The sequence below is a fragment of the Pieris napi genome, chromosome 23, assembly GCF_905475465.1.
Source record: "Pieris napi chromosome 23, ilPieNapi1.2, whole genome shotgun sequence".
Lineage (NCBI taxonomy): Eukaryota > Metazoa > Arthropoda > Insecta > Lepidoptera > Pieridae > Pieris > Pieris napi.
In genome coordinates, this window is record NC_062256.1 from 1857460 (window position 1) to 1870655 (window position 13196).

General features: G+C 33.9%; 1 protein-coding gene across 2 annotated transcripts in view; it reads left to right on the forward strand.

Annotated features, from left to right (window-relative positions):
* The first annotated feature begins 5248 nt into the window (after positions 1–5248).
* The window catches only part of LOC125061480 (thyrotropin-releasing hormone-degrading ectoenzyme), a 44687-nt gene continuing 36739 nt past the window's right edge, over positions 5249–13196 (forward strand). For both annotated transcript variants that reach the window (XM_047666949.1, XM_047666950.1), the window contains exon 1: positions 5249–5324. The gene's annotated coding sequence lies outside the window, so the exon portion shown is untranslated. The remainder of the gene's footprint in view (positions 5325–13196) is intronic.

A 13196-nucleotide genomic window follows, 5' to 3' on the forward strand; every position in this document is an offset into this window, starting at 1 on the left:
ATTTACGTAATGCAAAGCAGCATCATAGAAACCTCCCCACTAAATGGTCCTCTGTACTGGACAGCATTCATTTCACGCTACACATAGCCCGGTCATTTTAGACATAAAAATAGTGATCAAATAAAGAAAATTCCGACAAAGCCAAATTTTCGTAGAGACCTTAGGTTTACCACAAGGAATAAAGTGTCAAAAGTCCCCATCAGTCCCATGTGAGCTTAGCGACTTATTCGGGGTCAAAGGTCAAAATTTTAGGTTTTTTGGATTTTTCTCGAAAACGGTAAGTTTTATCGAAAAGTACCTCAGAGCACAGTTGTAGATCTTAAAATTCTCTAAAAAAATGGTCCTTATGATTTTTTCTCTAAGACTCACTATTTCCCAGATATTGCGCTTGTAAGAATCATATTCCACATATGCCACGTATATACATATTTAGGTACTCAAGCAAGCAAAAATGCCTACTCGTGTCTCTTTTATGTATACATTATTAGTATAACCTGGGAAGGCGCAGCAACGGACAGAAATATATTCTTCTAAAAGTTTATCAGCTTATCCAAAATGCCAAAACTTTATTTTATTTTTACATGCGATGACCGGATGCGATACTACGTCTGCAATGTTTAGAAGGGGCAAAAATTCAGTATTAAAATTATTTGAAAAAAATGATTTGATTGACTGCGCAAAAGTATTTACAGAAATTAATTCTTCACCTCAAATACTAATTACTAAAGGAATTCGGTTTCTTCTTGCGGTTTATGGAGCTCCAAAAAAAATTGATTGCATAGATACGTACAGATATTTAACATTTGTAAAAAATACACGAAACAAAAAGCAAGTACAGCTATCTTGTCTTCCTCCAACATCGGCATCTGCTAGTCAACATTTGTTTCGAGTATACTATCAAGTTCAGACATGGCAAGGCAATGAACTGAACCCTGAAGACTGGGGTTGGAAATTGATAAATAATACTTTAGAACCGATTCGAACTTTACTGCCCCCTGCTCCAGAAAAACTTCTTAACACTATTTTTTGCAATTGCAAGAAAGGTTGTAGTGCCAAATGTGGCTGTAAAAAAGTAGGCTTGCAGTGTTCTCCAGCGTGTACCAATTGCCAAGGTGTCTCTTGCTCAAATGTTCAATTAAATACAAGAGAGGAATATTCATGTGATTTTGATGAAGAGACAACTGATTCATCTTCATTTGAACAATTTCTAAGCGCTTATCAACATGAAAGAGAAGAAGAAGAACAAGAAGAAATTGAAGAAAACATGATTGTTGAAGTTGAATATGAAGAGTATGAGTCAGATTAAAGTAATAAAAAAAAGTTTGAACGACAGTTAAACTCAATAACCCATATCAATAATCTTCATACTATTAAATAATTATTGTTCCTGAAAATATCGTCAGAAAGGTTCGTGAAATAGGCCTACCGGGGATACCACGTTAAAAAAAACGCGCCGAGTACACTACCTCACAGGTGGTGAGGAAATGTGTGCATATTATGTAGAACGTGATTCTTACAAGCGCAATATCTGGGAAATAGTGGGTCTTAGAGAAAAAATGATAGGGACCATTTTTATAGAGAATTTTAAGATCTACAACTGTGCTCTGAGGTACTTTTCGATAAAACTTACCGTTTTCGAGAAAAATCCAAAAAACCTAAAATTTTGACCTTTGACCCCGAATAAGTCGCTAAGCTCACATGGGACTGATGGGGACTTTTGACACTTTATTCCTTGTGGTAAACCTAAGGTCTCTACGAAAATTTGGCTTTGTCGGAATTTTCTTTATTTCAATTGTCTAAAATGACCGGGCTAACAGCGACCATATCTGGCAGATAAGATTGTTAGTAACTGCTATACAGCTTAAAACTTGGATATTGTAACGGACGTGACGTCGCCAGTCACATCCTGCCAAGCCATGCCATGTTGACCAACCCTCCAGCCAACCGCCATGCCTGCCAACCAGCCACTTGGAGAGGATGAGTCTATATATAAGCCAAAGCCAGCCATAATAAAACTACTTTTTGGAAGACGTAACAAATAAAGAACAAGTGTGCTGTCACTCTGCCATTTTATTATCACTGTCAATTATAATAAATTAAAATACAATTATCAATAAAATAATATGTCAATTAAGGAGAACTTTTAACCAAAACAAGAAAATCACTTTTTTTAATCTAATTATTTTACAGAATAATATAAATGAATCTGTGGTTTGTATTAATGTAACCATAGCAGTCTTGTTTAGGAGCTCGACAAATGCATAAATAAATAGTTTTTCCATTTACTTTATATGTTGGTTAACCATTAGTAGTCCGTCAGTCGCAGTAGCAAAACCCTCAACGTTCTCTCATACGTTGTTTGCTCTCGATGTTCAGAGCCGCACTTTTGTTACCGCTCAAGTCTGTATGTCTTAAAAAACTAACCCTTTCAAAAAACTATCAAGAACTGTAGACCTATTGTCTGTTTTACCAGCCCTGCGATTCTCTAACTCACTTTTCGAACTCACACAACGGTTTTCGCATCGGCGGTCGCTCTCAAATCAGTCGTGAAGCAGTCATTTTATGATTTGGCATTCTGATAAACAATAAACTACAAGCTCCCACCTTTTCATTACTTTTCCTTTTCTGATTTAAGAGCGACCGCCGATGCGAAAACCGCTGTGTGAGTTCGAAAAGTGAGTTACAGAATCGCAAGGCTGAACTCTAAATTTTCTGCTCTCTGCTAACTTCACGGACACGCTCATCTGGGGCTGTAATAACGAGCCTCTGCTTGATAATGGATTTTTCACTGAGACACTTCGCGAGCGGAATGGAAGCTCACTGAAGTGAGCGCAGTACGGAGAAAGGAACTTCGTTTTCCGCGGTGAAGGTGGTTTTTACACGCTTTATATTAGCTTCACCTGTATGTATGTATGTAACCGACTCCTTCGGACTCGATTTTGACCCACTTATAACGGACAGATTTTATTCAAATTTTGCGCACCTGTCAAAGATCGAGGACAATGCAATAATCCGAAAAAAAAATAAAAAAATTTTAACTAAAAAATAAATAATAAATAATAGTTTAAAAAAACTAAAAAACACGCTTTTAAAGCACATCAAACTAAAAAGTGAGTGAATCTGTTGGAGCAAGGTCCGGGAGGTACGTTGGAAGTCTTAGGCATTCCAATTGAAGCTCCTCTACTTGCAGTCTGTTGTGCAGAATGTGGTCTAGCGTTTTCGTGAAGCAGCAGTGACCTAGAACGATTGACCAGCCTTGGTTGCTTAGCAGCTAGCTTTTCCAGCATGGTTTGCAGTTGCAGACAATAGACATGTGTCGTAATCTTCTGTCCAGATTTAAGAAAGTTATAGTGAACGACCCCGGCTCTACTCCACCAAACGCTGTAAAAGTAACTTTTTGGAGTAAATTTTCGTTACCTAATTTTTTTTATTGATTGTGTTGTGTTCATTATATTAACATAATTATTCCTAATTATGTTAAAGCCCTTAATTTTTGTTGAGGAAAATGAGAGTCAGTATTGTAGATGGAAAGATGATGGATAAAAAAAGGAAGACTTATAAAGGAGAATACTGGGTGGCTAGAAAGTAGGACAAACCGACGGTTTCTGGAATACCTAATTTATATATTTGCCGGTATTTTTTAAATTTAAGTATTTTATTATAATTAAATACTTTTAAAAAAAGGAGAAGGAAGAAATATAAGCGGTAGCAGGAAGCGAATGGAGAAAGAATACCATTGACAGAGTCGGTTGGAAAAAGCTGGACGAGGCCTTTACCCGTGAAAGGAGTTCCGGGGTAGCTAGGATATAGGAAATACAGGATAACAAGATAAAAATAGTGTAAAAAATCTAAGCTGTATATTATCATTTTTTTTGACATGATTCGAAATTAAACTGGAAATTATTAATTAAATCATGTTATCTTTTAATAGTGACAATGAAATTTAGCGATAGAATTGTATATCGAAATATGATATCGAATTTACTAGATACAATACAAAAGAATTACCACCCGTGCCAGCAAATCATAAAGGTCCCTAAAATGGCTGTATTTCGATAATTTTAGTAGAAAAAGCGATTCTGTTATTCTTTTCATCTCGTATAGAGCCTAGTTTTATGAGAAGTTTACGTATTACGGCCCTTCAACGTTCCCTACTGCACTAGTTACTGTATCATTAACACTACTATTGAAACTCGACGGATAACGTACGTTATTGCCCAGCCTTGCGATTCTGTAACTCACTTTTCGAACTCACACAGCGGTTTTCGCAGCGGCGGTCGCGCTCAAATCAGTCGTAAAGCAGTCATTTTACGATTTGGCATTCTGATAAACTATAAGCTCCCTCCTTATACACATATGTGTATGTTTGTATGTGTTTGTTAGCCATACAAAAATGTTAATTATATTTTTAGTGGCAAATGGGCATGAAGTTCACCTAATGTTAAGTGATGCTCATGACTCAAAGAAAGAGAGCTCGCGAGTGCGTTGCCGGCCTTTTAAGAATTAGTACCATTGAAGGAATCTGAGTCGAATTGGTTCGGAAATACTTCAGTGGGCAGCTAGTTCCTAATAGTGGTGGTGTGCTTAAAACTGCCCTAAAGAGCGATGAAGAACGACGGACGTCGAGGTGATACGGCTGGAATTTCATATTTAACTAGAAAAATATTTAAAAAAAAAAGTGTGCGTGTACTTATGTACGCGCGTAAGAAGTTATACTTCTTTGGCATTATTAAAAATAGTTTTTGATTGCATGCAAATAATTTATTACAATTAAATAATCAAAGACTGGAAAAGGAGTCATTATAGTCAATAAAGTTCAGTTTACAATTGAAAAATTAAATAAGTAAATATTTATTATTTTTCTCTTAGATTAAGCGTAACATAAATTCTATTATTATTCGAATGTTGTTTTTAAATTATGTCCAATGCCGTAGCATCTTCTGTGGGCAACTTCATTCTGTTAATTTTGTGTCACGGTGCGCGCGCATCGTAAAATTTCACTCTCATCAATTTTTCATGACGCGCCTTAAGAAGTATAACTTCAAAAAAATTATCCACGCAGTCGAAAATCACCTCATTTCCACGTTTTGTTTTACGAAAACCAGTGGTAATACGCAAAACAACCCTATTTCGAGGGTTCAATATACAAACTACGATAACAGCATCTCCCTTTCCCTCAAACGTGAAAATGTATCGCTCCATCTCGCCCCCACACTCTGATCCCGTAGTGAGGAAAATCGATTTCAGACCGCGACTGAGTTCCGACGTGTTCACTTGCGAATATTGTTGTGATAATTGTTTGTGTCGTGTTATATCGATAAATGGTATGTATTATATATTAATTTGCTTGTGTGTATTACAGTAAATAGAATCAAATTTGCAACACACACACAAATATAGTATTTACAGTATTCTTAACCTACAAGTAATTATAATAATAAAACATTAAAACAAATTTAAAATGTTTGGTCCCTGAGGCAGTGTATCTTTAATTCTAGCATTTCCTCGCTGTATTGCGTATCGTTGAGCGAGGAAAGCACCAGCTCTGGAGTCACACGCCAACTTAAATCTTTAATTAACGCCTGTGCACATAAACCCTTCAGTTAATTAGGCGCTAATTTAATTATTTGTTAATTGTATTCATTAAATTCATTACCGTAAAAGGTTCTTGGACCTAGTTCCATTATGGCTTCATTAAATATGTTCAATCTGTTTGTTTTTATTAATATTATTTTTACACATTAAGTAGTATATAATGATGTACATACTGTTATGTGACTTCTTAGGCGTTTAGTGTACGTAAAAATGTTCTAACAATAAAAAAGCTTTCTAGCGCCGTGGAGTCGTCACGCTGAATCAGTGATAGTTTTATATATTTAATAATTATAAATTAGTACTGTACTGTACACATTTGTTTGTTTGTCTCTGCATTACACCCTAATCTGAATAATTTTTTCAGCGAGATTAGAAATATATCTCGTTGATTCGCCATTAAATAACGTCGTGTACCTATTGTACGATGTCCACTGGGTCGACTGTAAAGTTATAATTTATTTATTTAATTATTTCACAATCCAACAGCTAGAATAAGTTACATATAACAAAAAACAATTATACTAAAGATATAGCAAGATGTGGAATACATTATATATACAAAAAGGTTCAAATATTTACTAAAGGAAAAATACATATATATTAAATATATTCAACTAAGTAATACCTGATTCGGCTGTGCTGTGTGATGTTGTGAAAGTGATAGTATGTACAAAAATATATAATGTATTCTGACTATTAATAAATAAAATAAAACATGAAACTGGCTTCAAACACCTGCCAACTAAAAAGCACTAATAATGCGTGGATACGACGTCATCTAAAAAACGTATATCTAAAAAACTACTGAATCGTTTTAAATAAAAGTAAAAGTAAAAAATCATTTAATCATATAGGTAACACAATGTACACTTATGAACGTCAAAAAAAAATTATATGAAATGTTTCTAACTTTACATTTAGTGCCAGTTCTCAAATGATGAAATGGGCCTTGGACTGTAATAAGTTGGAATATTTAAATAGAAAGATCATATTTACTTTGACTTTCTGAGCAATTTGAGAACATACTCAAGATGAGCACCTGCTTTGAAAGCATATGATTATAATCAGTAGATACATACAGATCAAAATGATTCCTTTTTTAAACCGGTTAAAAATACATGTTAATTGTTCATTTCGTCAAACAAGTGAGCGTAAAATAAGAATTTTCACGCCTATTAATTAATTCTTGTTACACGACAAATCAATTACCTATACAAGCTGATCCAGCAACGTTATGTCATATAAAGATGTGTTAGCCAATGCTTCTGTGCTGACCAGCGTGAACAGCGTGCTGTGCAGGAATTTCTTAATTACGATTTTTGTTTAGTATTCCTGAATATATGCACCATCGAATATTTAGTAATCTTACACCTAACATACATATTATAAAATACATCACTTAGACAGTATTAATAAAAAAAAATAGTGATTCTACAACCTCTTTAGGTCTGGGCCTCAGATTTCTGAATCTGTTTCATGATCGATCGATGAGGCAAGTAGATGATGAGCCTACACACGCCGTCGACTTATTGTAAAATATTTCCCCTAACTTTTGTCCCTTTTGGAAATGAAACTCTTTATAGATTATCCGGCCGCTATAGAAAGACAATGATGCACAGGTACTTTCTAAAATTCTAACCATTATTCGCAAATAATATTAATGTAGTAATGGTATACTCAAAATCGCATTAATATGTAAAGGGACTAACAGAAATTAAAATACATAAAGTCAAAGTAGAAATAATCTATTATGAAATTGAAAACAGTCCGAAGGCAGACAGGAAGTAAAGAGAAGTGGGAATATCCGTTTCCGAAGAACAGGAGATTGACTTACATATATATTTAGCTAGAGCGGGCCGGATTTAGAGGTCTGGAGGTCTCGGGGCAAAAAAGGAGTGGAGGCCCCTTCAAATCATTTTCCAAATACAATGAACAATTTTTTTTCAGTCGAGTTTTTCAATCAATTTATTACGAAACCAATATTATAATATATCCCTCTTTTGTGGAGGCCCGGGGCTGTTTTATTTTTTTAAATATTGGTTGAAACTCTACAATAATTGTTTTGTTTTCATTTGTCATTGTCATTTATTAGCTTAAGTTTTAGTTATGTTACTCGTATTATAATATCGATGGCCCCAACGAATAAACGTGCAAGAGCCCTTACCCAAAAAATTTTTTTTCGTTTTCTTCGTTTTAATGGCGTATCATACATCTATATAATTTTTTTTAAATATTTTAGACTTAAAATAAGGCTTTTATAGCAGAATATTCGTTTATTGTAGGGAAAAAATATATCTTCATATCATCATGAATAACAAAACATGCGCCTATTACATATTATTTGTTACTTAGAGTACACCAGAATAAACGTGTTAAATCAATCTGCCGCTCGTGCCTATCCTCTTCTTTCGGCAATTACTCTTACACGATTATTCGTGTAAAAGTGGAAGCAACTTTTACTAGTAATGCATCATTGCACACTGAATATAATAATTACAGTTATTCCATTATCTTTTACTAATTTCTCTCCTTTCTTCTACTTTTGTAAAGGTTCAAGCACTAATATTCTTCGCTCATGAATTTCAAGTTATTGTTAGTAACCGCTTAATATACGGATACTTTTCCGATCGTGTCTATTGCAATAGCGTGTTAGTATAGACAAGGGGTGAAGCGGTGGCGGGGTATGTGAGCCACGCCGACTGTTTTATACATTAATAAGGATTACGATCTAAGAAGTATTTCCGATTTAGATGGTGTTTTACATAATATTTAAACACAAAATATATCACAGGATGTTGTAACTACAGGATCGGAGTAAAGACCCGTAACTCCCATTGAATTAGTCCTCGTGATAGTTTGCATCTCTTGTAATTTGTCTTCAAAACTGTATCTAAAGTATATTGTATCGGGATGATTATAATAAAAACTACTTCTTTTATTTGCTCCAATAAATTCCAAATCCTTTTTATCTTTCAACCAATTCTTCCCCTTTATTAACTCTTTAAAATCTATGAAATCAGCTTGTGTCATTTGTCTTACCTGGTACTTATTGTCTCCGGTAACTTTGGCATTCTCTATCAAGGAATACACTAGGTCAGGTGTGTAAGTAGTATGCTTTTTCTTGGAACGCTCAATACCAGCGTGCTTAGAATCACCCTCCGATTGGCTATGTTACCTTTCTCCAAAAACCTATGAGTAATTTTTATGTTAAATTTCTTCGCCGCTAAAGAAAGCATGGCGAATACGAAACGATTACGAACTAACAAAAAAAACGCAGAGAAATCTATTGGACCTCCATGCAACTGCAAATTGAAATGTTACGAAAACATACATCAAAATATGAGGAGTAAATTTTTTCTGAGTTTTTGGGCTATCTGGGACCATGAGAGACAGTGAGATTTTATTAACCGACATGTTAAGAAAGATAACGTCAAAAAGATTACAGTTGAACGTAAAAATAATCGTACTCAAACATTAACATATCAACTACTCGATGATACTAAATTCCATCATTAAAGTTTGTAAAATTATGTTTTTAAATACATTATCCATTACAGAGCAAGTAGTATTCACAGCTATTGATAAATTGGGAGATGACAACTATTTAAAAGACTACAGAGGAACTCATAAGAACAGGCCAAGAAGAATGTCAGAAGAGACTGAGAAAAGTATAATCGACCATATAAATTTATTTGAAAGAGTTGAATCACACTATACTCGAAAGATAGCCAAAAGCAATATCTGTGTGAAACTTTGAATATCTCTAAAATGCACCGACTATATTTGGAATGGATATATACAAACAACCAGTACAATTAAACATGCAAAGCAATTAAACGCCAATATGAAATAATCTTTAATACAACGTTTAACCTATCCTTCCACAAACCTAAAAAAGATTTATGTGAGATATGTTCAATTTACCAAACTTCTGATGATGTTAGGAACGAACAGTTACAAGCTGATTATGAAAAGCACTTGAAAGAAAAGCAATTAGTCAGGCAATTAAAGGAACAAGAAAAAGAAACTTTTTGTTCAGATGACAGTGTTGTAGCATGTTTTGATCTGGAAAAAGTGTTGAATATCCCTCAGTGAAAGTGAAGTAGCATTTCATAATAAACGGAAGTATCCTGTATACAATTTCACGATCTATAATATCATCGAGAAGAAAGGTACTGCTATGTCTGGCACTGTCAGATTGCGAAAACGGGTGCGATAGAAATAGCAAGTTGTCTTTGGTCATTTATCCAGGTACACGTCGAATTAGGAATAAAAAATATATCCTTTTATTCTGATTCATGTGCAGGGCAAAATCGTAATCGTTTCGTATTCGCCATGCTTTCTTTAGCGGCGAAGAAATTTAACATAAAACTTATCATCGGAGGGTGATTCTAAGCACGCTGGTATTTAGCGTTCCAAGAAAAAGCATACTATTTACACACCTGACCTAATGTATTCCTTGATAGAGAATGCCAAAGTTACCGGAGACAATAAGTACCAGGTAAGACAAATGACAAAAGCTGATGTCATAGATTTTAAAGAGTTAATAAAGGGGAAGAATTGGTTGAAAGATAAAAATGGGGATAGAATTTATTGGAGCAAATAAAAGAAGTAGTTTTTATTATAATCATCCCGATACAATATACTTTAGATACAGTTTTGAAGACGAACTACAAGAGATGCAAACTATCACGAGGACTAATTCAAGAAGGCGACGAGGAGAACCTATAGAAAATGCTGAAAACCTAAAACTCGCATACACTGGAATTCTATTTATACCACTCCCTTTATATAGGGATTTACTAAAACTACGACTCAGGAGCCATACCAAACCAATACCAGTGTTTTTACAGAAATTTGGTGCCATTAGGATCCACCTCGGTTACCAACGATAGTGATGAGGAGATTAATACTTACTTATTTCTTGTTCTCTGTTTAATTTTTCTTGTTTTTTTTTTGCATAATATACCTGATAGGTACTTAATTTGTTCTTAATTGGATAAATAAAAAATAATTATTCTTATTAACATTATTTTTTATTTAACCTTTATCAAAAATCATAAGCTAATTTACATTATTATACCATGCACTAATAAAGATGTATTACATAAATAATGAATTGATCTTGATTACGCTAATAAACGGGCCTCTATCTTTACAAACATGAAAAAGCAACAAAATATACAAGAATAAGCCTGTAGACGGCCAAAGCACGGCTCAGAAAAAAAAATATTGACGTAGAATAACCGTGTAACATTTCACTATACTTGATTATGCTTCATTTATGACACGAATAAACGTGCAGTGATACAATACTGTTAAAAAGTCACATATTATTCACTACAATAATAAAATAACATGTTTTTTCTTGAATATTGAGAAAACTGTTAATATTTTTTTTATAGAAAATATATGAGCTAAAAGATATTTTTTTTACCTTTAATTTGATAATTCTATATATATATCTATTTATTATGTAATTAAAGTAAAGTGATTCCAAACTATTTTGTTGCTTCCTGAAAAGTTGTTGTTTTTCGATTGCACGTTTATTCGTTGGGGCCATCGATATGTTCAAAACATAAAGGTTAGTTTTGCTAGTGTTCCAGTATTTGTATGGTCCCTTTTAGGGTAAAAGCCTCCATGTCAATGTTTCGTACTAAATTATTACAATTACAGCTCATATCAAGTAACATCAGACAAGATTGACAACCAACTCTTTTTAAAATATTTTTGTCTTAACATCACCTTGATGGCTGGAAGTTTTCCAGTCCGTTTCATAAAGCACTTTCTTTTGCGAACTAATGTACTGTGGAATCCCGGTGGGGGTCTGAGAGACACGACCTCAAACTATTCAACGGCCGGCAACGCACCCACTGAAAATGGGTGTCTATGGGTTGCGATGACTGCCATTTTTGAGAGTCCTGTAGGCTCGTTTGCCCCCCCCTATTATAAAATAAAATATATGTGTAAGGAGCCACCTTATACATATATTTTATTCATGAATTATATATTTATCAAATAATTATAATTTAAAAATATACGAGTATGTTATTGCTTAGTATCAGTTTTTTTTCCATTGAACATACATGGGATAAAACCTGAGGACGCAATTTTAATTATGGGACATTTAGGGGGACAATACAAGCTTAAACCCAAGTTTGTGGGGTTGGCGCCCTTGGCCCCCGGCCGCCATCTTGGAAAAAGGAGTGACAACATTTTTTTGGCTATATCTCCGAAACTATCCATCGTACAAAAAATTTGTAAGACATATTTATAGCAAATAGCATTGCCTACAATTATGTCTATGTGACTTTTTATCGTAAATCCAAAATTCAAATATTTATACGTAAAACAGTGAGAAAAAATCCTTTTTTGCTTAATAATTAAAATTGCGTCCTTTAAAAAATGTTCATTTTGGCCCTCTAATTGTAAAATTTCAATGGACTACTTAATTTTCGCATATTGTATTTTTCCAATAACATGAATTCTTATTGCTAAAATGCACAACATGCTTAGATCCCCAGGCGTTGAGAGGGTCGCGTAGTGCAATGACTCGTTATAAGATTAGGTCCTTACACCCTCACTTTATAGTGTTGCCAGCTCTATTTAATTCCCGAAAAAGTTCAAAATTCTGATAAGCTAATTAATGCGGTTTTTAAATTGTCAACTAAAAACTTGCCTAATATATTTTTAATTAGCAAATTAGGTTAACACTAGGAAAACAGTACTCTCCAGCTCCACCTATCTGAGGCAGATATATTTAATTTTTTAACTCATAATCATTTAATAATTAGGTAACACTGTACACTTATGAACGTCAATAAAGAAATACATATTAAATGCTAAGTGCTTCTAACTTTACATTTACTGACAGTTCCCAAGAACGAAGAACGGATGAGAAGAACTGGCGATAAATTCTCCGCCACTCTTTTTTTTTGATAACCTTTCTTGATCGAACCTCTTACATATTACAGTTGGCCAGTAAAGCGGAGATGAAAATGATTTTGATATTTAGTCATTAATTTACTTTAGTTTCTGTTTAACATACTAAGTATGTTAAATATAAGTATAGTATCATCTCATTTGACAAAAGTTTATTTTGGATTAGTTGGCAGATGGCAACACTAGCTCCCCTTGTATTTTTGTGCAACTTAATGGTTGTGGTTTCTCCCTTTGTCACAATGCAGTGTTTTTAATAGGTATTGCAGACAGATTGCAAAGGGTTGCTATTTTAGAGTAAAAGTTTTCTTTTTCAGATTTCTTTGTCTTTTTGACGTATACAACCTTATATAACGGTTATACAGAGTAGGTTATTAAAACTTTAGTAAATTCTACATAATCGAAATCTAAAAAAGGTCCTTCTGTATGGATTCTGAGATAGAAACGAACGCCAAATTAAATTCGAATCCAGATGTTTTTCCATTTTAGCGGGCTTTTTCGAAGTCGACAAAAGTTCAATACATTTCTCTTTGCCATTCTGAGGTGGTTTCTAGTGGTTTTTTTCTTGATCCCACAATGAACTACCCTGCCATTGTGACCAGGGACTTTTTCCATCTCTTAAATTTTTTCTAAAAATATACATATATTAAAATCATATTCAT